Source organism: Ailuropoda melanoleuca, chromosome 11, assembly GCF_002007445.2.
Source record: "Ailuropoda melanoleuca isolate Jingjing chromosome 11, ASM200744v2, whole genome shotgun sequence".
Lineage (NCBI taxonomy): Eukaryota > Metazoa > Chordata > Mammalia > Carnivora > Ursidae > Ailuropoda > Ailuropoda melanoleuca.
In genome coordinates, this window is record NC_048228.1 from 99,613,092 (window position 1) to 99,638,933 (window position 25,842).

The window sequence follows — 25,842 nt, forward strand, 5'->3', positions numbered from 1 at the left end:
TTGGGCAGCAAAATGTGAGTAGGAGTAACGTGAACATCCTACCCTCTTTCTTCCCTTTCCATGTTGAACTATGAAGCCTCATGCCATGATAGTGGTCTAGGAAGATGGTAAAGTTGGCTAGGTCTCTGAGCGCCTACCCTGTTACCTCATGTTGAGCAAGTGGTAATAACCGTATTGTAGCATCAACAATATGTAGCAATAAAAACAATAGAGAATACAGAAGCCTTTGCTGTTTTAAGCCACTGAAATTTGGGTTTGTTTGTTTCTGCTGTATAGTCTTTGACCAACACAGGGCAAGAAAAGCCACCAATTTCTGTATCAAACATTAGGGAGCCTGGACACTGAGGAGGGCTGGCTGGAAGGTGTGAATCAGAGCAGACCATTTGTCACCTGTCCAGGACACTGGGTAGCTTCAATGGCTTCCTTGTATGTTGGGGGGGAAATCTTGTAGAATCTGCAAAGTAAGATCTCTTGTTACAGAGGTTTCAGATTTCTTGGGTTCACCAAGAAATAAAACAATGGAACCTAATCTTTTTTCGTTGTTCGTTTCTCTTTGCTTCCTTTCCTACATCTTCTTTTGCCTAAATGTATTGCTGTTGACAGCCTCAATTACTACATCTGAACAAGCTCAGTTGATTTCTGATCAGTTACAGCGATCATGTGTCCGCCTTAAAGAGCCAAGGGAGCTGCTGCCTTCAGGTCTTTTGGCAATTTATAGTCTGTAAGGTTTTTCTTTTTCTTTTCTTTAATCAAGTTATTTGTTCTCTCTGTAATTAAAAAATATGTGTACAATCCAAAATGATCTCCATTAAATAAAATAAAAGTTCCAAATATATAAGACAAAGAGAGAATCCTAAAAGCAGCAAGAGAAAAATAGATTGTAAACAGCAAAAAGATTCCCATTGGGCTATCAGCAGATTTCTCAGTCGAAACCCTACATGTCAGGAGAGAATGGGATGATACATTCAAAGTGCTGAAAGAAAAAAGTTGCCAGTCAATAATACTCTTTCCAGCAAATCTCCTTTATTAAGGAGAAATAAAGATTTTCCCAGACAAACAAAAATGGGGGAAGTTCCTTACCACTAGACCTACCTTGTGAGAAATATTGGAAGAAAACATACAAATATACACCACAGATTGATAGAGGTAAATATATAGATAAAGTCAGAAAACTCTAATACTGACAGTGTGCTAATCATTTATCTACAGTATAAAGGTTAAAGGACAACTGTGTTAAAAATAGCTACAGCTACTATAATTTGTTAATGAATACAAAAAATAAAAAGAGGTAAATTAAAAAAATATATGTGTACAATCCTAGATGTTTCCTAAAAATAAAACCTTGCATCTTTGAATTACCAACACACCAAGAGACAATTGACGATGTCTTAGGTCTGGTCCTATCTATAGCTTGCATATTAGCTCCATAGTGACATCTCTTCCCCAGAACCAGACCAGCCTTACATCCGTGCCTGGTCATTCTTTAATGGCATGGCCCCAGAACAATTGCATAAGTTTTCTGAGGTTATTTTCTCATCTGTAAAAATGCTATAATAGCAGTGGACTTTTTAATCCCACAAGAATACTGGGAAGAGCTGATGAGCTAATATGTGGGAAAGCCCCTGGAGCAGCGCCTGGTCTCAAGGGGGCACTCAGTACATTTTACTTGAAAGCACTTTGCTAATGTTGCAAGTGGCCAATGAGTTCATTTAGTCATGTCCTTAACACATAAATAGTTACTTACCGTTGTGGAAGACATACATAAGGAGGTGATGGTGAAATTAAGGTAACAATGGAAATCAGATATTGTGCGTATTCTGAGATCATAGTAGCTAGTGTCTGAGTGCTTTCTATGTGCTCAGGCCCCCAGGCTACGTCATTACGTGGGCCATCTCATTTAATCTGTAGCATTAACTCGACATATATCGCCATTACTACCCTCACTCTAGAGATAAGGAAACTGAGGCACAGGGGTATGAAGGAGCTGGCCCGGGTGATGGAGCAGCAGAGTTAGAGGAGACTCTGTGGGTAGTGTGACCCCAGCTGCACCTGTTTGGCCATCATCTCCAGCATCTCTAGAGATACCCATTGGCCCTAGAAGCAGACAGCTTCCTCAGGACGGATGGTCACTAAAGGTCTTTGGAGAAAAGGGTGCCTGAGCTCAGCCTTGAAGTTTGAGGAGGGGGTGTCCACACAGAGGAGACCTGAGCCTGGGCCCCTCTGGTGACAGACCAGTACTGGATGGTAAGCATGAGTCCAATATGACTGGCTTTGCTGTTAGGTTTTGGGAAATGATTCTAGCTGGGGTTCATTAGAACTCTGGGTAACCCTGAGTGTTTTAAAATCTTCAGCTGGGTGTGGAAGAACAAAATAACTCTCCTCTCTAGGGTCTATAAGTTCCTTTTTACGTAGGGGTATACCTCATTTCCATTTGCGTTGCTGCAACCAAATACAGCATCTGACCCATGACTAGCCCTCGCAGGAAATTGTTGGCTGAGTGAGTGAATAAATGAATGAATAAGTAGATTAAGGACAGTAGCCAAGGTGGAGAAAAAAGCAATAGAGACCAGATTTGTGGGAGAGCTCCTGTGTTGGTTGAAGTGGTGCTGTGCGTGGGAGTGGGAGGTGGGGGTGGTGTGGCTACCCCGCACAGAGGCACCTTCCAAAGTGGTTTGGAGGATTTGGGGATTCTTGGAAGTGGAACTCGGTAGTTCCCAGCATCAATGTGGGATTTCCCCAGCTGTGGGTGGGGCTGTCTTTGGTGGGCTCTTAGGTGTCCTATGACGAATTTAGCATCTAGGGTGAAGCTGATTCCAAAGAATGTTGCTTGTTTTCATTTCTCAGAAAGCATGTTTCTAAGAGAAGCCTTAAAAGCTTTTGGAAGTGTTCACAGCCTGGGAGGTGCTGGGATCTTCTCGCGCTGCAGATCATGAGCCCCTTGAAGTTAAAAGCCAGGACTTCCTACCGTCTTCAAGTCCAGTGTGATTCGGAGAGCAAGCTTAACCACTGTCTACGGTCCCTCTCGTGATACTCAGCAGCCAGAAGCAGATGGTTTCCTAAGGATGGACGGTCACAAAGGGACTTTTGGAGAAGGGGATGTCCGAGTTCAAGCCCAAGAGTTAGGTTAGGGGCTTCCCTGAGCCTGGGTCTGGATTGTTGCTGAGTGGGGGTGCTGGTAACTATAAGGAGCTCAGTATGGAAGCACAGGGCCTGTGAGGGCTCTCCGTGGATCAGAAACAGGTGTTGCCCAGCTCCGTGGCCTTCAGCCCACCCCAGAGCCCACTTGCATCTGCAGGGGTCAGTCCCCACCCACCCTGACACCTGCCTGCTGAGTTGCCCGTGGCCCTGTGCCTCCCTGCCTGGGGGATTTCTCTGGAGCTGCAGAAGCCTGGGGGCTGCCAGGAAGTGCTGGAGACGGGGAGCCCCAGGGGCGATCCTCAGCCTGTGAGGGACATGGGTGGGTGGATAAACACCCCAGCCTCCCTATCTTTGACAAGACCACCCTGAAGTGTGTTTTACATGGCTCCTTAGGGTGCCGGGAGGGATGGAGCCTCGGCTGCCCACAGTGCTGATCCATTCGATAGCACCCCTCCTTTTTTGCTTTACTATCTCTTTTCTTTATGCATACGTTTTGCTATGTGCACATAACCAATCTGTCCCCAGGTCTTTGTCTTAGAGTCCGCTTTTGGGAAAACCAAAGTATGACCCCCTCTGTTGTGCACATGGTTGGTGCTCGATAAATACTGATCAATCCCCCCCACCCCCGATCACGATGAACACTAGAAGCTAGCCGAAACGTTAGTGTGCACCTGTGCTGATTCCCTTGACCTCCTGATGGGACCTCTCCTGCTTTGTGACATGCTATTCATGGTCCTCTGTACCAGTCCCTGTCCGCTCCCTGGCCTTCCCCTCCCATCCACAGCCGGCCCCTCGCTGTCCAGTTTCTAGTTAAACCCCACTGAGGCTGGCTCAGGCCACCTCGGTGGGGATCTGGACCACGGGGGCCCAGGATGCAGGACAGGTGGCTGAGTCTTCACATCTGGGCGCCCCCCAGCTGTAGTCCTCTCCCATTCCTGCTCCCTGGTGGGGCTTGGAACGACATCTGCCCTGGGATCCTTGTGAGAGTCTCAGTGACCCTAAATTTCTTGCTTGGCAGCTCTGCCGGGAAGTACCATGCAGCCGTGCCCTGACCGGGGACACCTTTGCTGACAGCTGCCATTGCTTCTTCCTTCCCTCGACCCACCAAAATCAGTGTCTTTAAAGATCACCATCTACTCTGGTTTAAGCCCAGATATATGAGGAATGGGGCTTTGAATCTGGAATCATATGGACTGAGGATTAAACCCCACTTCTGCTGTTTACTGGCTGGATGACTTTGAGTGAGACACTTAGCCTCTCTGAGCCTTGGTTTTCTCATCTGCATAACAGTGATAGTAATACCTGTTTCAAAAGGTTATTAGAGGTAATACACTTAAGGTGCTCTGTATTTGCTCGGCACATAGGAGGTTCTATGATTTTCTGCTGCTTCAGAGCAGGGCAAATAATTTAAATGACATTGATTTTCATTTATTTGCCCTGCTCTGGATTCCCGGGTCTTGGCCTTGCCTCCCTGTACGTTTTCCCTCTCAACTCACAGCTGGTTATGCCTCCTGGCAGCGGCGAATGGCTGAGTTATGACCCAGGACACCGGCCTTTTTTAAATGGGTCATTTTTGTAACTGTGTTTGCTTAGATTCTGAATCACTTTGACATTAATTCATAACAGAGCCAATTAAATTCACCCATTGTCTTGTATATTGTATCCTTGATGCTCTGGCCTTTCCGGCCTCGCTGACCGGGGAGAAACTGATCCGCCCAGGCCTAGCCAATTTTTAGAGATGGCAAGGGCTCACCTGGGAGCATAACTTTTTTTTTGTTTAAGATTTTATTTACGTATTTGAGAAAGAGAGAGAGAACGCTAGAAAGAGCACCAGCCACAGGGAGGGGCAAAGGGAAAGGGAGAGGCAGGCTCCCTGCTGAGCAGGGCTGAGCCCAGGGCCCTGGGATCAGGACCTGAGCTGAAGGCAGATGCTTAACCACTTAACCTAACCCACTGAGCCACCCAGGCACCTTGGGGAGCATGACTTTTACATGCAAAGTCCAGTCCAGAGCCCAGATCCCACCGCCCCCCAAAATCCTTCATCAAACTCTTCAAGTCTATATTCTTTCTGCCCTAAATACCATAGGGCCAGCTACCTGACAACTGGGGACAGTCCCTATGCCCCAAAGCCTGCTGGAATTATTCAAACTAGCCAATTCTGTGTCCTCTGACTTGCCTCAGCTTTCTCCTGGAAAACACAACAAAGATTCTCTACCTTAGGGTTTTCTACCCCCCCCACCCCCCGGCCCCGCCCCGCCACCATCTTACAGCCAAACCAGGGGCTTCCCCATGTGGCCCTGGGTGCCAAGGTACGCCCTTACTCTCAGGAAATGTAAGTAATAAAGGTCTTTCAGAGCTCAGCCTCTCTGTGTTACGAGCTGGTCACCTCCCTAAGTTAAAATCCCACAGGTACGTTTTGAGACCATCCTGCTCAAATCCTTCGGGGAAACAAATGAAGTGTCCTAAGACACTTTCGGTTCCTTGGGTAAGAAAGTGCCAGAGCCACATCTTAAGGTCCATGACCTGTAAGATGCCTCACGATCTCATCTGTGATCCCTGAAATGTGAAGAGTAGATTCCAATTCTATTTGGATCCAACACATATTTTGTAGTTTTTGAAAATTACAAAATAAATATGTTTCTTGCAAAAAAATGAACATGATATGGAAGGATAGAGAGTCAAACGGGAGAGTCCCTCTCCATAAATCTCCTCCTTGGAATCCTGACCCTCAAAGACTCCTATAAGCATGTCATACACACATCCTTCCACACTTTTTCACTTTGCACAGACGTGTACATATATCGAGATATGTTTTTTTCAAAAATGGGATCCAGACAGATCTCTTTTCTGCAACATGCTTTTTCACTTGACAATCTCTGGTGAACGTCTGTCTCCGCCCAGAGTCCTGTGGTATGAGCAGACTGTGACTTATGTAGGCCTTCTCTCGATGTCCAATTAGGCTGTCTTTCATTTTGTGTCAGTTCAACTGCTATTTCTGGATTGCTCACCATATGGCTACAGTGGCTGGCGAGGCCCTCCACTGTCTGTCCTCAGGTTTCTCTCTGACCTCAGATCCTGTCATTACCTCAGCCACACTCTCTTATCTCACTCTTCCTCAAATATTCCAAACATATTCTGACCCCAGGGCCTTTGCATGGGACTTTCTCACTGCCTGGAATGCTTGTATTTTAGACTTTCAGAGACTCATGCCCTCACCTCCTTCGGGGTCCTGCTCAAACATCACACCTCAGAGCCCCTCGCCCCCAGTATGAAATAGAACTCCCCCTGCTTTGGCCCTGTGCCCCTATCCCTGCTCTATTTTTTTCCCCTGAGTGCTGTGCCGTTCTCTGATGTAAGAAGCGGCTACTGTTTTCTTGTTTGGAAGGTCCAGGTGCGTGCCAAGTTTCTGTCTCCTTCCCTGTGTCCCCCGTGTGTAGAACAGAGCCTGGCACATGGCAGCCCTCCCCAAGTGCGTGTTTACTGTGAAGAGCGCTGCTTGCTGCTGGTACTCTCGCACCGTCTAGTTGTCACACCCTATGGAATAGGTGGGTCGAGGAAACAGGCTCAGAGAGGTGGCCTCCCGTGTCCCAGGTCACACAGCAAAGAAGTTATGTGGAGGGATGGTGTTCAAACCAGGATTTCCAGGTTTTCAAGCCCAGAATCCCTGGAACCAGGCTACACATTCCGGGTCAGGATCCTTAGGAGTCAGGACTGGGAGTTTGCCTCCGCACCGGCTCCCAGGGTATTCTGAGAAAGGCCAGGCCGGGGCTGGGAATCCCGTGGTGTTTCAGCTTGCTGGGAAGGTCTCTGGAAGCTGCAGCAGCCCAGGCACTGTGGGTTCTGACCACAGGGGAGGGTCCCACAGATCGCTCTGAGGGGTGAATGACCCAGGCTCCTGGTTTTCAGGTAGGGAACTGAGCCTTCCAGGCAAGCTCACTGTCCATTTCTGGGCCTTTCTGGCAATTGTTGTGATTACTTCCTTGTAGGTGTGGGGGGGAGGGGGTAACAAACTCCCAGGTTTTGGCATGCACCTCTTTTCCTGGTTATTCTCACTCCTAAGTTTTCATTTCATTCCAATCCCTCTTGAAAAACCTGTTAGTGTTCTTTCTATATGGTAATTATTGCTGTTTACTGTTAGGTGCTCCAGAAAGGAAAGGCTCAGGGAGAGCCAAGCAGAACTCCCAGGAATTCCTGCCTCTAAGGCCTCCTCCTTACACCCTGTGCTCTCCCTGCTTGTGCCTGGGAGCCTTCTGGCAGCGCTTCCGGTGCTCTCCGAGAAGGAGGGCTGTGACTGAGCTTCCCTGGAAAGGCTAGGGACTGACAGAGGTGGATGTCCCACAGGGCTGTGCAAGGTGGCAGGGGGGCCAAGACCCCAGGGCTGGGGCTGCTTCCCCTGACAGAGCGGAAGGAGCAGAGGACCTGGGGGTGAGGCTTGGTTCACAAATGGCTCTGCCACTCTCTCCTGTCTGTCCTTGGGGCTGGGACAGTGGCTGTGATGAGGAGTGAAAGAGGGATGTCAGGTGCGCGCTTCTAGATAGACACAGGTGAGGACCACGAGGTGGATGGCTGTGCCATCTGGGCATCCTGGCAGGAAAATGGAGTCGAGTTTCTCAATGCCTGGAGGAATGGAGAGTTTGGGAATTTCCAGAGAAGAGCAATTAAATTCAGCTTGGTGTCTCTGGCACATTCCTCAAATTTTCACTTCCTTTAGTGCTGGCCAAAACTTTCTCTAACAAAACCATTTAAATTAATATCACTGAATCCAAGGCTAAAGGAATATTCTAGAATCTCCGGTTAACTGTTGTTAAAGTAAGTCCATGTTCAGGATCTGGATACTCACGAATGCTTTTCTGTCCCTCCTTCCTTTCCTCTCCTTCCTTCCCTCCCTGCCTGCCTGTATTTACAAAGTCCTTGTTGCAACAGAAAGAGCATGAAATTCAGTCAGTTAAACCTGGGTTCACATCTTACCTTATCTACTTAATTCTTTTATGTGTCCATGTTTTAATGTAGAAAAATGGGGATAAGAATACCTACCAGTGGGTTTTGAGGACTGATAACAATAGTTAATATTCGTAGAACACTTAGTCTATGCCCAGCACTTTACTTACATTAACACATTGAATCCTCGCAGTTATCCTATGAGATGGGTACTGCTATTAGGCCATTTTACAAATGACGAAACAGACAGTGAGAAGTTAAAATAACTTTCCCAAAGTCACACAGCTAGTAGGAAACAAAGCTATAACTCTCACTACTATTATTTTTATTTTTTAAAAAGATTTTATTTATTTGAGAAAAAGGGAGAGAGACAGTGTTGCGGGGGGCAGGGGCAGAGGGGAAGGAAGAAGCCGACTCCACGCTGAGCAGGGAGCCTGATGTGGGGCTTGATCCCAGGACCCTGAGATCATGACCTGAGCCGAAACCAAGAGTCTGGTGCTCAACCCGACTAAACCAACCAGGCGCCCCTCATTGCTATTATTTTAATTCATTCTTGCACATGGGATTCTGAATACAAACTTACTAAGACTAACTATGTTAACTATGTGAACTAACTATGCTAACAAGCAGAACAAAACTCTTTACCTGTGAGTAACTTCACCCGAATAGTGGTACCTCTTCCTGCGTGTTCTCTGTCTTCTGGCTTCCCCTTTCCAGCACAAACCCAGCCTCACCTCGTTGGCTAGGCTATCATCATATCTTTTTAAATATATGATGTTTATTATGTATAAAGTATATTGGCATCTATCTCATTTGACTTTTAAGAATGCTTGCAGTTGTGGGACAGAGTAAGTGTTGTTTTTAGCTGCCCTTAGAGAGGAGGAAACAGCCTCGTGGTTTAGGGCAGGGAGCCCAGTGGAATTCTCAGTTCTCTTCTGATTCACACTGGTTTCTGGATCTTGAGTGGTGATGTTCTGTAGAGGGCTTTGACTTTTGTTGTTTACCAAACATCCCTTCCCTCTTCTGGAATAGCCCCTTGATTTTCCCTTGGGGACCTTTTCTTCTCTCCTCCCCTCAGAACATGTGGTTCTGATGAGGTCTGCCCATGCTCCTGCCTCTCCAGGGTGTTACATTACTCTGATCACAATGATTCATGCAAGGGAGACCTAGTGACTTAAATGAGTTTGGAGAAACTCAGTGGTGAGACTTTTCTGCTGGGATTGCTGAGCTACAAGGATGTAGGCCTGTAGTGGTTGGAGACCCTACCTGCCATTGCAGGGAGAAACCTGACCAACAGTGACATCAACTCAAGGAAAACCAGAACCAAGAGATGTGGAAAGACAGAGTTCAGACCATATCCTTAGAGTAACTGGATTCGATAGAACCCAAAGCCAGAAGATCTACTGGAGATGTTAGTTCTATGCATGAAGGAATCCCTTTCCCATTTCTTACTTTGAAGCATCTTGAGTTGGGTGTTCTGTCACTTTCGGTTGGAAGAGTGCTAACTGATGGACTCCCCAGAGAGACTGCTTCTTGGCCAGGGGTGAGACTTTAGCTAATTATTTTTTTCCTTTTTCACTGGAATACTGGGCACTGATTAGGTGCCTGTAAATATTTGTCAACTCATTAATCGTGAATTCAGTGGAAGATGGGATAGTTACTTAAAAATCCTTGCATACTGGACAAATACTCCCTTTCTTGAGATATCAAGGGAAATTTGGAATAACTTTTCTTTGGGGTTCTTTCCAACTTGCTTGATTTCCCACTGAGACCAACTGTAGTTCACATGGATTTGCACTGGAGAAAGTCATATTTTATTTTTAGTACTGTTTACTCAAATTCTTTACAAAGAATTTTTACCACTTATGCACGAAGATCTGATCTTTCTGAGCTGCAAGGTGGACATTCTTACCACTCTCCCTTCATGGACTCCTGTTTGCTCACAAAAGGAACCCCCAGCCATGGATCTATAGATTTTAAGGAATATACTGATGTCATGGTCAGTTTTATGAGTTCAGCCCCAGATTTTCATCAAACATTCATCTGGGTTTTGGCATGAAGGAATTTGGCAGAGGTGATTAAACTCTATAACCAGTTGACTTTAAGTAAGGGAGGCTTTTCTAGGTAATGTGGTGGGCATGATTTAGTCCATTAAATGGTCTTCAGAATAGTTGAGGCGCCCCTAACAAAGAAGAACTCCCACCTACTTCTGCAGCATCTCCTCATACCTAAAAGTCCTAGTGTGTCCTTCCTGGAGGTCTCCCTATAGATTCTGGAATCTCCAGACAATCTTCATAATCGCAGAGTTTAATTGCTTACCCTATGTTGATTAATATATATTATCTTCTGTTGGTTCTTGTTCTCTGGTTGAACATTGACATAGACAAATGACAAATTCTCCCTAACATGGAAGGAAGAATGGATGTGCAGGGTTATGTGAGAGTAGAGGTAAGACCACAGTCTTTAGAGTCCCAAAGGTCCCGTCACAAGACTAAGAACCCTGGTCTGCTGAGTAAAGCCCTAGATCTTCAAAATGATGCACAGTTCTCCATAACCTTTCACTGCTGACTACCTCAGTCTCTTTGCTTATCTCCCACCTTCTTACTTTTTACAATCCAGGATTATCAAGGTACCTGGGCCCCACAAGATAGTTCATGAAAATCTCTACGGGGAATAAGGAAAACATCCTAGAGCTTTCTGGGTGATCCAGATAAGGTTCCTAACTCCCCCATCTTCAAGCCTCCATAAACCTGTCATGGTTCCTATAGACCCCACCTCGGTCTTCTTTCCCACTTACAGACTCACCGCCACTCTCTATCTTGAGACATTAAGAGAGTCTTACCACATCCTTTACCCCAGTTCATGTCCTTCCAGACTTCCAGGCCATCACTCGTCATGTGGACTCTCATCACCGTGGCCCCTTTCTTGACCCATCTTCCACCCCTTCCTTCCCTGGTGTCTCTTAGAACCCAACGTCACTCACCAGCAAAGAGCCTTATATCCTCACCCTCCATTCTGAATGTTATTGCATCTTCTTGTTCTGACTGCAGGTTGGCTATCTCCTGAGGACACCTCTGTCCCTGTAGCACACTCACGTGGTGATTGTTTTCTACCCCTCAGTCCTCATTCCACTGGGCCCAGATGTACAATAGGACCTCTGTGCTCCTCCTTGCCATTTCCAGACCATTCATCCCCCTGCCTCCTTCTGTCTCTCCAGGGTCGAGTCTCACTCATGTCATCTGTCCATGACACCCACCAGTCTTCCTGGTTGATGTCATCTACTAATTTACTTCACTTCCCTCGTATCTTGGAGATTTCAGCTCCTGGGCTCTGTCTGTCACTCTCTCCGACATCACTGCCATAATCTAGATGATTTAGTGTCTCCTTAGAAAACTTCTCACGTATCCTGGCCTAACAGACCCTTGACTTTCTTTCTTTCAATGGTCTTGTCTCCTACTCAGCCTCAGCATCTTACTACATGATCATATAAAGAACTTATTACCTATAACTACAGTATCTTCACAAACTCAGTTTCATTCTTCCCACTGTCTTCCCACTGCTTCTTTTCTGGTATTCCATCCAGTATTCCAAGTCCAACAACTATTTGATTTTACTTGGACACTACCGTTTTCATTCTATCCCTTATTCAAGTCCTCACCTCATTCCTTACCCTGTTTAGATTCTGTGACAATTACTGTCTGGAAGACACCTGTGACTCCTTGGCCTCTCTTTTGCTTTATTGAAACTTATTTAACTAAACCACAACTTTGGCTAGATGGATTAGAGAAAAACATACAATCAGGCTGACCGCCCTCCATCTCCAAATGTGATTGTTCCCTTCAGAAGGGTCTTTGATTAATGCTGCCCCTCAATTATACTATTTTTTCTTATTTCATTAACCATCCTACTTTCCTTTATAACTATTTCATAACTTGTCTTCTTTTTTTGAATCCCAACACCTCTTCCTCCGTGGTCATCCTCAATGAATGACCTTATTTCCCATTTTATTCAGAAAATAGAAGTAATCAGAAGACATACAAGCTCCCACCACCACACTGATATCCCTTTTGTGTGATATCATGCAGGTATATTCTGCCACTCTCTTGTTAGAATGAACTGTTTGTGCCTCTATCCCAGGCTGACCTAACACCTGTGCACTGGATCACATCCGCTCTCCCCACTCCCCCTCTCACCTTCTCAATGACATCACTCCAGAAATCCTCCTCTCAGTCCTGCATACCCAACCTGCTCTCTAAAGGTCATTTCTTTCTGCCATGCTCTTCCTCATGTAATTGGTAACAATTTTTTTCCGATGCTCAGACCAAATACCTTGGAGTTGCCCTTGATACACCTCGTTCCCATTAACCGTACCTTAGTGATAACTCTTTGTGGCTCTCCTTAAGCACTGTCTCAAGCATCGCACCCTTCTTCACCATCTTCACTGTTGCCACCCTTGGTCCTTTCCACGTTTGCTCCTGCCTGAGTTATTGCAACTCTTTCCATCTGATCTTCTTGCTCCTGCCCTTGGAGAAGGCACTCGGCAGGAAAAGCACTCCTGGATAACCCTCTGATGGCATCCCTTCTTACTCAGACTACAAAGTAAAGGCTTAGAATGATCCACAAACCTTTGATGGGCTGCCCCTCCTCACCATGTGAACTCATGATCTACTTATCTCTCCTTTGCTCACTTGGCTCCAGCCACACTGTCTCTGTGCTGCTCCTTAAGGGTGTTCCTGCCACAGGATATTTGCATTCACTGTCCTTCCTGCCTACAAAGCTTTCCCTCAGATGCATGTCCATATCTATACCTGTACCTACATCATCAATACCTGTATGCGTATGTGTAGGGAATGTGTGTCTACGTGTGTATGTGCATGTGTATATGTACACGTTTACGTGTATCTACACCTATGTCCACATCTATATCTATGTTTATACCTGTAACTACACTCTCTGTATCAATCGTCATCTGGCTGTACCACCACTTCAGCTTTATACTCAAATTTCACTTTCCCCGTGAGGCCTCGCTGATCATTCTTCCCAAAATTACACATCCAACCATTCCATACTCCCTTCCTTGCCCTCCCCCTTTTTTTGGCCCATTACATGTATTATTATATGACATACTATGTTTTTTATTTATTTTGCTATCATCTGTCTTCCCTCATGAGATGGAAGCTCTGTGGGGGGAGGTGTTTTTGTTTGTGCTTTTGGTTGCTGAGTCCTGAACATCTCGAACAGCACCTGGTGTGTAGTAGGGACCCGTGTTTGTTGGTGAAGTAATTAAATAAAATCTACCAATGATGATAAACAGTGTTTGATTGGGATCCATGATTTCTCACATGTAAGTCTTCAATTAGCTTGTTTCTGTATTAGCCTGCTTCTACTCACCCCCCCCAACACCCCGCTGGACCCAAAGAGTCCCATGCACAAGAGACAAGGCCACCCAAAGGAGCATCTTGTTACAGCTAGAGCTTTGGTCACAAATGCCCAAGGAGGACCCCATAACCTTGGTGAGGTGGGCTGGGATGCAAACAGCCTTCCCATGTTCCGGGGGATATCAATCTGATTGCCAGGAAAGGCAGGTCCAGGGAAAACAAAGGCAACAGATGATTTTTCCCTTGGCTTTGAGGTCTAGTTTTGAACAAAGCAGTCTGGTATTTGAGCTTTCTTGCTGGTGAAATAAAATGCCACAAATAGAAATGTCCTTAATCAAATTAATTACATTTTATTACCGTGCTGTGATGGGGTCAGTCTGCCCTCAAGCAGAGCAATACAATGTAAAATATAAGCTGTAAGGTGGATCGTTGTCAGACATTTTATGCATGTCCATTTTATTTTGGTCTGTGAATTCTTTATCAACTGAGCCTGCTATTGTTGAAATAATAATAAGTTTGGCAAGTGTGCTGAGAGCTGGAGCAGGGATGATATCATTCACCCAATAGTCTGTTTCCCAAACAGCAGTCTTAGACTGGTCTTAGAACTTAAGTCAGAGCCTGTCAGTCACTCTCACGCTTAAAACCCTGCAATAGCTTCCTGCATCCCTTGAGATAAAACTCCAAGCCCTTGCAAGGCCTTAGATGGGCTTGATCCCCACTCCCTTCTCACCTCACATCCTGCCTCATGCACTTCATTCCAGCCACCTGGCATCCTCCTATTTCTGGAATGAACCAAGGACCATCAATCATGCCTTCCCTCCAGCTTGTTACTCCCCAGCCCAAAATGCTCTTCGCCCAGAGGCTGACATGACTCATTCCTCTTTACCTTTCAGTCTTTGCTCAAGTGTTGGGTTTCTGTGGACCCAGGCTTCCCTGACCCACCTTTCTAAAGCAGCACACCCGGTTCACTCTTACCCACTTCCCTCTTCATTGACTTCATCACCTCATGACAGGCATGTCATCAACAATATTTTGATGTCTTTGTTTGTCTACTCCTCAAGTGGACTATAATATCTAGAGGAGGAAGTAGGTCTGTTTCGACATCCGCTCTGTCCCGAGCACCTAGAATAGTGCCAGGCACTTTGTGACTACTTAATCCTGGCTCCCTATGACTATACCGATGTTGTGGGCAACTAGAATTCTTAAAAGACAAACCAAAGAGACCAGTACTTACTTACAAGAGAGGAGAGAAAGAGAGAGAGAGAGATTGAGAACACTAGTGTTCAAGAAATCTCAAACTCATAACCCTTGTTCATACAAGAGACGTGTCCTCTTGGGAACCTTCAAACCTGGCTGAATCTGGACCTGGTCTATCCACATCCATGCTCCCCCCCATCATGTTGTGGGTGAAGGGTGGTAGGACAAGCAGAAGGAGACCCTCTGCTCCCCTCAGAGGCCACTACTTGCTGTGGTCTGTCAGCCAGCTGCCCTCAAATTTGAGCATGAAATCTTCCCAAACTGACCCTTGTGATTTCAAATAATCAAAGGAAGACAGTCTGAATCTGAAACATTTGTAAGCTAAGAACCTGATTTGGCCCAAAAAAGCTGATGCTTATTAAAATCTTCAAAGGGCAAACATGGAAATGATCCATGTTTTAGATTATCTCCCTCTCATTTGTCATGTCTGGAATCATTTTTACAGCACTGAAATCAAAAGCTCCAACAGTTCAGCTTTCTTCCTCCACACACCTCTTTGCTGGCAAGGTTCCAGAACATTCTCCGGGCTCATGGGTCACAGAAAGAGAATATATGTGGTCAAAGGGTTTCTCTGACAGTCTGCACTTGAGCCAAGTTATTTTCAAAACTGAGATGAGTGTAGAGAGGTCGTTATAGTACAGAGTTTAAAATAAAAGTTTCAGGAAGGCTCATGTGTTTCACTTAAAACGCAAAATATATGGCTGGTGTCACGGTGGCTCTTTTTACGTGATGTCTTGTGGAGATAAACATTTGCTATAGATTTCAATCTGTCAAGGGGAAAAGAAGTAAGTAAAATTTTTTTCTAGTGTTTTCTCTATGTTGAGAACTGTGCTGGGTACTTGCAGTACACATTTAATCAGCTCACTGTCCTTATCTTAAGCAAAGATCCTAGTTCTAAACTCGTAGAGAAAAACAGAGAGCACGATCAGGATCCCCTCAAATTTTCTATCATCCGTAATTTATCCACATGCCCATCCGTTCTCGTTTGCTTCCCGCCAGTCTCCATCAACACTGGTGTGAGGCAGGACCCATGCTTGTTCAAAACCAAGCCTACCCCTGGGGGGTTGTTTTGACCTACCTCTTGCCTCTCTTAGATTACCTGGCTCAGATACCTTCTCTCATTCTCTAGAATTTTCATCTTCTACCATTGGCTGATTGCTCTCAGTCTATATGTATCTCAATGTTGAAGTCTTTTCCGTCCTGAAATAACCTTGACTTGGCTCCCTTGACCTAACTACCATACTTCTCTGTTCTTCCAAGGAAAGTGGACCAGGTAGGTTAAAGGCAACCTGCAGGACCAATAAAGGGGGAAGAAAGCAAATCAGCTTTTTCTAAGGGTGATTCATAGGTGCTACCTGAAGGCCTTCAGTTGGGCCTGGCCATTCTGTGCTTGGGAGTAGATGGAAATGACTATTTCCAAACTCTACTAATTTGAAGGGACGACAGTTTAGATAGATTACCCAGATTTCATTGGTTTCTAGAGTGTTCTAGCTAAAGCCAACTGGAAGTTGGGTATTGATCATTAAGGAGAGGTAAGAGGTGTGGGGATGTGTGTACACATATCTGAATGGGAAGGGGGATATATATGGACAGTAGAGGGTATAAATTGTTTCTATTTCCTACCCAGTGACTGGTTTTAAGTCTTCATGGAGAAAGTTGTTAATGTCAGATGTTGAAAGAAATGTTTCCAGGAAAACTTTTCAGGAAGATATTTCCAGTAAAGATTTTAATCTCTGGGTACAAGCACAACTACTTTGGAGCCAGGTGACTCACCACGGGAAAGTGGCTTTCTCTCCATCTCTGCCCAGAACTTAGCAACACTCTGGCTGCATGAAGATGATCAACTTTGGGAAAACAAGAGATTGCATCCATCATTCGAATGTTACCATTCTCAAGTTGGACCCCATCAAGGTCTGTGATTTGCATAGAGGACTATGATTTGGACCATGATTTACATGGTGACTGTTGTGCAGGAACTCATGAGCACACGTGAGCACAACATAGAAACACTTGGGACAAAGATCTTAGGGAGAGGAGACAGCATGACATTGGATTATTGACTTTGGGGTGTCCTCATTGGTATGCCTACACTGGTGATGTCAGAGGACTGAAATGTAATCTCAAGGAGGGCAGGAATTTTTGTCTGTTTGGATCACTCCGGATCCAATAAATAAGTATACGCTCAATGACTGTGAAATGAATTTAGCTTCATTCTAGCCAGAAGAAGAGGTGGTCAGCCTGCAGAAACCTGGATATTAGCCTAACAGCTAGAAATCAGGTAGAAGCCAGGAAGAATTGGCTACATTCACACTGAGATATGGAAGAGAGAGTGACGGAAGAGCAATGGCCTCTTGTCAAGATAGGTGAAGATAAGGTGAGAAATCAGAGGGGAACCTGAGAAGGTCATGCAATTTTTTTTTTAAGATTTTATTTACTTATTTGACAGAGATAGAGCCAGCCAGCCAGGGAGGGAACACAAGTAGGGGGAGTGGGAGAGGAAGAAGCAGGCTCATAGCGGAGGAGCCTGATGGGCTTGATCCCATAACGCCGGGATCACACCCTGAGCTGAAGGCAAACACTTAACCGCTGTGCCACCCAGGCACCCCGGTCATGCAATTTTTTATGCACTACGATATGGTACAAATTGTACTACAATAGACAGGAAATGCTGAAACACACTTGAGTATATCATGTGTTATTTTGAATGGCACATCTAGCACATTATCTCAACGGTCTTCTTATCAACCAAGCGAGCTAGGAGGGGCAGGGATTTTCATTAATCTTTCCAGGTAACGATGGGGAGAATAAAGTTAAATGGCTTGCTAAAATGACTTTAAAAGGTTCACTCATATGTGAACGAAAGCCAATGACTTCGAGTTGTATTCTATGATTTTTTTCCACCTGACCATAGTGCAGACATGAGATGTTGGCTGATGTGTGGATTTTGACTTGGCAAAGCTGTGAACTCTTTTTGGTTTGTTTCATTTCCTCTTTTTAATTTTGCAGTGGTGACTAGGAGGTGATAAACCTTAAATATCCACCTTTGACTGGAAAGGTTGGAGTGACATGAGGAGATAATTAAAATGGAAAGAAACGCAATTTAAGACCTGGCTTCGGGGATTAAGATGAGGATAATGTATTGAAACAGCTGAGAGTTTCTGTGCAGACTTTACTTCACATCTCAACAACACAGAACAAATTGAACAAATTCTAGGAATTATGTCCCTTGGTAACAAACACTGGTCACTATTTAAAATGTCACCAAATGGCTCTGTTGACTGTTTTGTAACAACAAGTCACAAGCAGATGGCACTTTGAAGTGTATGATGCAGTTTGGAAAACAAAATCACTTGGACATTTTTGTCTGGTTTGCTAAGATAATGTGATGAAGCCCAAAATGAAAGAATCTTGGCGTGCACTGATAGGGTAAGGCTACACACCGTTCAGTGGATTTGTTCTCATTTCTTGCAATCAAAGAGCTGATTTTTCAGCTGTTAGCTCATGAAGTTTACACACTTGCTGGATGAAAGGTGCAAAGCAACAAAGAACTATCATTTCTTGAGTGCCTAATATGTGCCAGACTCATTATATGATATACTATTTATAAGCTTACATATCTTATTTAATTCTAAAGTAATTTTATGGGTTGTTCTCATTAGTCCTATTTTTTAAAAAAGATTTGTTTATTTGTTTTGAGAAAGAGAGAACGAGAGAGAGAGAGCAGGGGTAGGAGCAGAGGGAAAGAATCTCAAGCAGATTCCGTACTGAGCGGGGAGCCCGATGCAAGGCTCGACCTCACAACTCTGAGATCATGACCTGAGCTGAAATCAAGAGTCGGATGCTCAACAGATTGAGCCACCCAGGAGCCCCGATTACCCCTATTTTATTTTATTATTATTTTTAAGTATTTTATTTATTTATTAGAGAGAGAGAGTGAGCAAGAGAGAGAAGGAGCAGGGGGAGGGGCAGAGGGAGAACCAGACTCCCCACTGAGCAGGGAGCCCGACCTTGGGCTCCATCCAGGGACTCTGATCCAGGGACTCCGGGATCATGACCTGAGCCAAAGGCAGATACTTAACAACTGAACCACCCAGGCATCCCCCACACCATTACCCCTATTTTAAATACAAATAAATGAAGGCCTATAGACATCCCCCACCCAGTTAGTTATGAACTGGAATTCAGAAACTTAATCTGACATCAGATCCATTTCTTCCCCCTACTCTGTGGTACTTTGGGTAGAATCCTGTCCCTACCTGCTCCTTACCGCTTTAAAATATTTTTATGCTCAAAGTTAAGTATCAGAATAGATGGAACTAGCTAAAGTGTATGTAATATTTATTTATGTATTAAATTCCAAATTCATTGCTTTCAGAGGTAAGAATTTGTGGAATATTTTGACAAGTACTATAGGTTTGACTCTCTCAAAACCCACCCCAATCCACTTTCCCCCTGCCTTTTTCTATATTAAAGACAGAATACACAAACTTCCAGGTCTCCTTGCAGCAAGGGGTGCCCATGTACATGGAAGGTCCTGGAAGAGGGCTTCCTTTTCCAAATAAAAAGGCAAAGTATGGCAAGAAGGTTTTTGTCTTCCTGCCTGGAATATGAACTCAACACATGGAGGGGCAGCAGCTGTCTTGCCACTAGGAGGACGAAAGCCACATGCTAACCAACAGGAGCGAGGCAGGAAGACAGAAGGAGCCTAGTTCCCTGGTGACATCTTGAAACAGCTACATCATCCTTGGATCATTTACCTCTTGGCTTCTTCTTCTTTTTTTTTTTTTTAATTTTTTTTATTATATTATGTTAGTCACCATACAGTACATTCCCGGTTTCCGATGTAAAGTTCGATGATTCATTAGTTGCGTATAACACTCAGTGCACCATGCAATACGTGCCCTCCTTACTACCCATCACCGGTCTATCCCATTCCCCCACCCCCATCCCCTCTGAGGCCCTCAGTTTGTTGTTGTGTGAGAAAAATAAACCCCTTACACGTGAAAGAAACTGGATTTTCTGATACTCACAGATAAATGCAATCCTAACTGATACACGTGGTAGCCAGAATTTTAGAAGACATTCCTATTTTCTAACTACGTTCCATTTTTTTATGCCAGTTTGGTCCCAGTTTGTAGTTCTGAAACATTGGAAGTACAGCCATCAAATTAGGAATTGGGTCCCCTCCCTGGTTGTGGGGAAATGGCCAGCAAAGCCTGCAATCTGAGTGACTGTGGTAACTTCCAGAAAGTCTGGACATCACTCCAGCCAAAGTACTCAGCATAGAGTCAGGGAGGGAGAGCAGGATGACAAGACTTTCCATGTCACCACCGCCATTTTGCCTTGCGTGGATGTAGACTTGGCCTTTGGTTGGAAAAACTAGAAAAGACCCTGAGAAATCATTTCGTCTATCTTTTCACCTTGGGGAAGGACCACACTGAAGTTATACCAGACACTTATGATAACCAATCTGGGTTTAATAGACCTCCAAAGAAGACAATGCCTCAGCCTCTTCCCTGAGGAAGCCATTTCAACATTTCAAAACTTGCAGTACATTCTTTCTTTACCTAAATAGAATGTGTATTACATGTGTATAGGGGGTTTGGTGGGGAGACTCTTTATCTTTCTCCAGCACAGTGACAGAGTGGGTTGTGCAGCAGGTCAGTCCTGGATTCAGGTTGTCCTGCCTCTTCTTCGCTGGTGCAGAACTTCCTTGGTACGTAACTGCACCAAGCTTCAGCTCCTCCTCCATAAAACAAGCAAATAGCAGCCACACAAGGGTCAAGAGGAGGACCTCATCCATATAAAATGCTGGGAGTAGCATCTGTCATAAAAGTGCATGCACAACAGTAGCTCCCTTCCCCTTCTCTCTTCTCAGGACAGCAGCTCCCCACCATTCTCTGGGTGAGATGGCTTTGGAGCCCCAAGGAGCATCACTGAATTGCCTCACAACCGTCTTCACTACTGGTTAATTAACCTCAAGGTCCTCATCTCATCCTCTTTGCTCTTATTTTTCAGTCCTTGCATTTTAACTTGGGACCTTGTTTTCAAAACAATTTCTAGAAATGTGTTTGCAATTTGGAGAGACCATGTTTTCATAAATTAAACAGAAAAATGCCAGGACTGTATTGGAAAATTGAAAACATTGACCTGCGCATTTTGTGCTGTTGCGCATACAAAATTTTCGTTCTAAGTCGTGGATCCATAATTGGGGTTTACACGATGGTGATAAAGGCATAATGGAGTAATGAGACAATCATCTGGATGGTTACAGCCAAGAATATTCTGGCCACAAATAGTTGGCTGGTGAAAGGCAAAGACTCCTCTGGTACAAGTTATTTGCACTGTGACCTTCTCTATGGAGAGACGCTGTCTCAGACCCAAGTGAGGTTTGCTGCACCATTTTAAGAAAGGAAACATTTCAGACCATGATTGTTTTTCAAAGCCGTACACATGACTCTTGGCTAATAGAGCGTTGGATCGGCCGACTTCTGGCAGCTTCGCATGTTGGCTGCACTAACATATGTACGATTTCAGACTCGAAGCCACACATGAAGTCATTGTGAGGCAGCACGATTCATCCCCAAAAACCTGCCATGCGGTGGTTCTTCTCCTCTCCAACAATGTAATCCCTAGGAATTGTGACGATTTGAACTTTTAAGAAGAACCATTAATTAATCTTCATGCACTTAGGACCTACTGATTTATCTTTGATGAGGAAGAACATCTTGCAAAAAAAACTGCACAAGATGGAATGAAAGAAATAACTGCAGCACAGTTCTGTTCAGAGATTTTTTTCTCCTTCTTTTCATACAATTACTCCTGGCATATGATGTGGATATGAGGAAAGAAAATGACAGAGCAGACTTTCAGGTCTCAAAACAGCCCCATGGATGTACTGCTGGTCACTCTATCTCATTACTGTATCATTTTTTTCTCTATAGCACTTCCCCGTCTCAGAGGTTACATCCTGGCTTATGATTCTTTTGTCGCCCTCTCCCCCCAGAGGTTTGAAGGACGACTTGGGCTCTTGTTCACAGCTATATCTAGAATAATGCACGGCACATAGTAGGTGCTCAATAAATACTTGTGGATTGAACGGACCAGAGCCAGGGAGAAAAGGAACCCCTATTGGTTGGGCATCCATTGTGCTGGGCGCCATTCTGGGTTGTCTGTCTGTTACATGCATTTGAGAGGGAAGTGATGTACTTGTGGTTAGAAAGTGATCAAGCCAGAATTCAAAACCGTGGCGATTTCCCTTTAACTCCTGACATTTGCCACCACCGGAAATTATTTCCAGCGTTCAGTGGTTCCTGTTCCACCACGCCCTCCGTGACCTCTTCCCGAGACAGCTGAAGCTCCCAGCACATGTTTTGAGAACACGTTTGGCTTGTCTCTATCTGTGCTGTAGTAGTCCGCAGAGAAAGCAATCTCATTGTGTTTTATTCAGCACAGTAAACGCTCCAAGTCGCCGGTTTCTCTGTGTAAAGTTTATTGAGTGAATCTCCCGTATTACACATATAGCTCACTTTATTGTAATACGGTGATGAATTCTACTGAGCGGTACTGATTTATAGTAACAAGCCGACAAAGGGAAGGAGATCTACCCCTCTTCTGTTGCAATCAAAGGGGTTGATGACACGAAGTTTGGATGGTCACAGGGCTTGGAAGGTGAAGTGTGTGGGAAGATATAAATGAGACAGTAAACAACTCTGAAATGAGGTTGGTTCTGACCACAGGGTAATCCCAAAATTTGAATAAGGAAAATGCCCCATCTCTTCTCCTGAACAGAACTTGCTACCTTCTTCAGGGGGATATGGCAAACTTCATTCTTTCCCAGATTACAGAAAGGCTGAGGACAGTGATTGTCAAACTCGGATGCACAGCCAATCCTCCGGAGAATTACTGACAAAGGGGCCCCGGCACCTGCTTTAATTAAGGAGGCACCGGGCCAGGAACAGGTGAAGGCCTCACTGACGCCGAGCATGGTCATTCTCCGCTGGCTCACTCTCCCCTGCAGGGGGGCGGTATGGGCCTGACTCCCCTCCCTTCCGCCCGGTCAAGAGCATGGGGTCCTGAAAAGACCACAAGCCTGGGAATTCCAAAGCCTGCACTTAGCTCCCAGCCCTGCTGATTTCTGGGTGCGTGACCTAGGGCGAGGTGCCTCAAGTCTTGAGCTTGTTTCCCTGTCTGAAATCTTCGTGGGCAATGGCCAGTCACTTTCTCCCAGAAGGCACTGTGAAGGCTGGATAGGGATCATACGAAAGAACCCAATAGCACGAGGGAAGCTCGTAAAAATGTGATGCAGTATGATGCAGCCACAACATTTACTCCCAAATCCCAGCCCTGCCAGCCATCACCTGTGTGGCTGTGGGTGAGTCACCTAGCTATCCCTAACCTCAGTTTCTCCTACAAGAGACACAAAAACAGTACTTTGCTTATGTTAACGCTCAACCTTCACGGGAGCCCCATGGTTTTTACCTTTATTTCATAGTAAGGAAACCGAGGCACAGAGGCATTAAGTGACCATACACAGGCCATTCTGGGGCGTGTCCTCATGTGCTGCTCTGAAGACCACATGAGACAGGGTGACCAGAGGGCCGAGTGTCTGGTAAGTGCTCACTACATGTTTCCCAATATTTGGATAATTTCCTTTCACATTCCAAGCATGTATCCCTCCATTTTATGAGCCATTGCACCCCACATGTCCAACAGCCAGTGCCCAGACTTACTTAATCATTGTCATGAAAACAAAAGCTGGCTGGGGCTGCACACACTGCACACATGTTAATTCTAGAAGGAGAGCATCATCTCACGTTTTGTTTTTATTGCTTTCAGCACAATAGGTATATAACCCATATTAAGTAAAGGTGAGAGGTTGGACATCACCTCAGACTAAAAGTTGCTCTGGGTGTGTGTGTGTGGGGGGGTGTCTACATAGGAAATAGGCTTTTACAAATTCCTAGTAGCTAAAATCCCTTTCCACTTGGAGCTTCCTGACCCTCTGACTTGCCGATGCTTGCGCTGGCGCTGAGGCACGGAAGAGTTAAGTAACTAACATATTGGAAACAAGACCAGTCTTGTCATCACAGGATATCAAACCGTGAACCAAAGTCGCTCAAAGGGAAGAAAGAAAGGCAGATTCAACCAGCGTTAAGGGCAGTTGCTCTTGTGCTAGGGGAGCTTCCCGGGGAGCAGAAGAACCAAGGCGAGGATGTGGGCTTTTACTATTCAAACCGGAATCAAGAAATATTGTGAAATGCAGAGTCTGATGGTGGGGCGGAGTCTGAGATCTTGGGACACCAGTTCCCTGTAACCCTAGGGTTCTTGATGAGGGACCCTTGGAAAAGGACACTCAAGTTCCTGGTGAAGCTGTAAGGTCTCAGCGAACAAAGGTTGATCGAAAGAGAGCTATTTCCTTTACGTTAGCTACATCCCTACAATTACTTCTCAGTCCTTAACCACAATCTGATTTAAAATATCGTTAAAAGCAATTTAGTACAACGCGTTATGTATGAAATTATGCAATCTCATCACGTAATTACTATTAATACAAACCCACGGTTTTACCAACACAGCCTAGATGTTTACGCTCATGTGTTGCAATGAATGCATTCTCCTCCCCACAGCAGTTAAAATGTCGAACCCATTTTTTAATAAAATGAACAGTCAATAAATCGGCACCCCCGACCAAAACTAAATTGAGCACAAGATTTACACCACTGCAAGGAAATCTCCACTGGACAGTATTAGCTTTAATGTTTCTCTTTTTCCTCCATTAAAATCCTGCGGCATATCAAGATGAAGGGAGCACCTAAATTAGAATTATGTAGGCACAGACCCGATGACCATTCTGTTTTGCAGGGCGAAGCCCCCACAATGTCCATGTCAGCCTCACACTCCTCTTGACTATGGATCTATAGCCATTAAGGAGTGTAACTGCCAAGTCAAGGGCTCTTTTCAAAACTAACCCTTCCCAAGCAAAGCCGATCCTGACAACTTTCGCTTTCTCTCCTCTGTTCAACAGAAGCATCCCCCAGAGGAGATGGCTCATTGAGCAAGCCCCAGTCAGTAAACACCCCCAAACCTCAGAGATGAACGGAGAGAGAACAGCTCAACACCGACGTGAGCCAAAAGACTCATCCGTGGGAGAAAAAAAGCCTGAAGAAGTTCACTTCGATCGGGAGAGAGGGCTGTTTACTTACATTGCTCGCAAGACCTTCCAACAGCTGGAGTCTTTGAATTCTACTGCGCACAGATGTGGACTTTCACTCGAAATCCCCTTCCCTTTGGCAGCGAGGAGCACTCATAACTCTGTGGGGCTTCAGATTGATAAGTAATTTCCTGATTGGTTTCAAAAGCGTTCTCGCAGGCTTCGAGCAGTGGCGGGGAGAGAGGGAGCACGCAGGGCCCATGACGTGCAATGACGCTGTGGCCTGCAGAAAGACCTCCTGTGTGATCGAGCTCAGAAGAAGTCTCTGTTGACCTCACCAGCAAAAATAAATACCGTCCTCTATCTGTTGGCTCACTCCCTGAATCATATTTGGGAAACAGCACAAAGAGTCTGGACAATACGTGTTCCAATATTTGTGATTGTTTTCTTACCAGCCACTTTAGAGAACTTTCTCAGAGACCATGCAGTCCAGCCCCTTCAGTTTACAGTGGAAGGAAAGGAAGCCCAGGGTTAATAGGGCTCGACCGGGAGCACACGGGAAGTGCGTGGAAGGATTGGAACCCAAGAGCCTCCTGGCTGTCATGCCAGAGCTCTGTCCCCCATAGGGAGGTGGAGGAGCACACAAAGATTTGGCATCTGGCTCTTGATCTTTAGAAAGCACGTCATGGACAAGCTCCTTCATGTTTCTGAGCCTCAGTTTCTCCCAGGTGCGAAGTGGGAATCAAAATAGCAGTTATCCTGGAGTGGCCTCGCAGTATAGGGATCGCTGTGGGAGAGCCTCATCAAGGGGGAAAGTCATTATGCCACGTGTGGGGTTTTGTCCGTAGGTCCCTATCTACATGCTTCTCTTCTCCCTTCTGTTGTCAGAATCCATTCACTGTTATTTTGTGTTCTGGAAGAAGCCATCCGTGACTTTTGGTGGGAGGAGAATGTTGGTCAGGGAATGAGATAGGACAT

At 45.2% G+C, this 25,842-nt stretch overlaps 1 protein-coding gene across 3 annotated transcripts in view; it reads right to left on the minus strand.

Moving 5' to 3' along the window:
• C1QTNF7 (C1q and TNF related 7) overlaps positions 1-25,842 on the minus strand; it is a 107,352-nt gene that overhangs the window by 48,643 nt on the left and 32,867 nt on the right. For 2 of the 3 annotated variants that reach the window (XM_011221039.3, XM_011221041.3), the window contains exon 1: positions 24,917-25,045. The exons of the other annotated variant lie outside the window; for it this stretch is intronic. The gene's annotated coding sequence lies outside the window, so the exon portion shown is untranslated. Of the gene's footprint in view, positions 1-24,916; positions 25,046-25,842 lie in introns of those variants that run through there. 3 annotated transcript variants of the gene reach the window in all.